Source organism: Penaeus chinensis, chromosome 37 (genome assembly GCF_019202785.1).
Source record: "Penaeus chinensis breed Huanghai No. 1 chromosome 37, ASM1920278v2, whole genome shotgun sequence".
Taxonomy (NCBI): Eukaryota; Metazoa; Arthropoda; class Malacostraca; order Decapoda; family Penaeidae; genus Penaeus; species Penaeus chinensis.
The window spans coordinates 27,574,652-27,577,151 of record NC_061855.1 but is presented as its reverse complement, the minus strand read 5'-3'; the positions used below and the strand labels follow the sequence as shown (position 1 = coordinate 27,577,151).

Sequence of the window (2,500 nt, the reverse complement as noted above, 5' to 3'; positions counted from 1 at the left end):
CGGACCTAGACAACTCGGCAAATGCAAGTTCATGCATAAATCCAGGTAAGTCCATGCATAAATCGAGATGAATTCATGCATATATTCAGGCGAACTCAAGAGCATCAGAGCGAAGTAAGTTTACCATGGAGAAGTCATTCATTTTATTAGCGAACATATGCGACCGTGAATGAGGATAGGGTGATTATTTTTAATGATTATTCACCCAAATGTATATGTTATATTTTTCCTTTATTTAGTTATATATTTGTTTTGCATATTCATCATTCCAATAAAGGGGGTCCCCATTACTTGTCATTTCACTCTATTTTGACTTCAGGTTTGTGGATGCATCGTCAATCACGTTTCACTCTTTCGTCGTTAGAGTTCCGGCTGTTTATATATATATATATATATATATATATATATATATATATATATATATATATATCCGCAAAACCATAAGGAAGCATAAGAACCAATACAAAAGCTGCAGCGTGAAATTTAATAGAAATAAAATAAGATCACGAATTCCGGAATATGTATCTACATACGAAAATCTGTTAGGGCGTTTTGTAACTATAACTGCGATATAAGCGAGCAATATATGTCTGCATTCCATGAGCCATGTTGTGTGCCATTAAAACGGGTTGCGATGACAGTATTACCGTATGTATATTGTGATAGTTATGTGATCCTATTTTATACATTTCCTTTTGTGTGATATGCTATGACATGTGAAATGTATATTATGTTTAGGTTATATTGCTGTGTGGCATATCGCCTATGTGAAAGCATGAGAATCTCTGTATGATTTGTAGAGTGCAATAATTTAGTTTGTCTCTGTAGTCACATGTTTGGCAGTGATACTCCCTCTAGCGGAGCCTGACGTATGGGGCAGAGGATCGTGAAGAAATCCCTTTATTTTTGTCAGAGCTGATCTCCAATGAACCTATTTTAGTTCTCCTCACCCTCAAGTATCGTAGAGAAACACCAAACAATATAAGACATATGTGCACCAGTACGCTGTTATGTGTATGGCGAATTAGCTCCCTTAATCAGTAATGGATATTAACCTTGACATTTTGATTTGACACTAGATAAAAAAAGATGGAAATGGTAAAGAGTAGTGGAAGGGGCGAATCCTGAAGTTGATGAGTCTAGGCCGTTAGGGGGACCGCCATGTTTGATTTTTAATGAATTGTTGAAAAATGTGGAAATATTCGAGGAAAAAACTCTCAGCAATGTCTTCGTGGAGTTTCAAAGTAAAATATGAAAAAATAAACATACTATGAATGATTTATTGATATAATCCGTTTATCAGGAAAGGTATATACATAAATGGCTCTTGGAAATTGTTTACTTGGCCAAGCTTGAAACTATCACGGTTTATTCAAACAAATTCTAAGCAAAGATATTTATAATGAAACACACTACCCTTCATTCTCTTTTTAAATACGACGTTATATCGAACACAAATACATGGCGATCCACACCCATCCACCTCAACCATTTCTGATTGTCTCATAAGAAACCTGGCTAACAATAAAGATGAGATGGGTAATGTAAAAGAATAGTCCCATCCTGAAAATAAAGATGAGATGGATGTACAAGGTGATGATCCCCTCCCATCTACCTGTGCAAAGCCCGACCCTCGTTCCCGTCACACAAGAGAAGATCCGGTGGTCGAAGACAGCGGCCACCCCTCCAAACGCGTGTGTTGTGCGTTAACATTGCATCCTTATTCACAACATCCGACGTTTGTAATTCTCTTTTGCATTAACTTCTCTTTAAGAAACATGTAGGTTTTACTCTTTTAGTTATTTTGAGAACATAAATATTAACTCTAAACCACTGGATAGTACAGACCCGGCCCTGATTAAACCCTTTTATATTCCTATAGAATATCGAGTATCAGTATTAGTCGAATCGTTTTTCATTGTGGTTTTCTGGTCCAGATAAACGACGAATAATGGGACACCCTGTAATAGTAATGAGTTTCCATTTAGCGGTTTTTATTAATCCATTTAAATCTATCCATCCGTTTACATATGCATGATCTTGATATCTTACCGATCAATTATTTCAGATTGTGTTCAGATTTATTTATCTCATTACTTTCAGCTACTGGCTTCTCAAACCTGAATGCATTATAAAGGTGCACAACCTGCTTCATTTCATAAATTTGTTTCCATTCGTTTACTTATTAATTTTTCGCTTTCTTTATCAGCTTCAATCACAGCCTACTTCACCACCTCCCTCTTTGATAGATTTATTTCTGTTTTTTTTTGGGTTTTTTTTCTTATCATATTACCTATTTCATTATTTGTATTTATTACTTATGAACTTAATTCATCTTATCACACAACTGTTTTCATTTACTTAAATGCTTTTTTTTTTATCTATATTATATTATTTCGTGGTACCGTGCAGGGTGCTCATAGATATATTATTCTTTATCAGTTTTTATTCATCTTTTATATTTATTTTTTACATATTTTCGATCGTCTTATATCATCTT

At 34.6% G+C, this 2,500-nt stretch overlaps 1 protein-coding gene across 6 annotated transcripts in view; it reads right to left on the bottom strand.

Annotated features, from left to right (window-relative positions):
* Positions 1–2,500, bottom strand: part of LOC125045425 (low-density lipoprotein receptor-related protein 1-like) — a 39,238-nt gene that overhangs the window by 21,763 nt on the left and 14,975 nt on the right. The gene's annotated exons all lie outside the window — the stretch shown is intronic.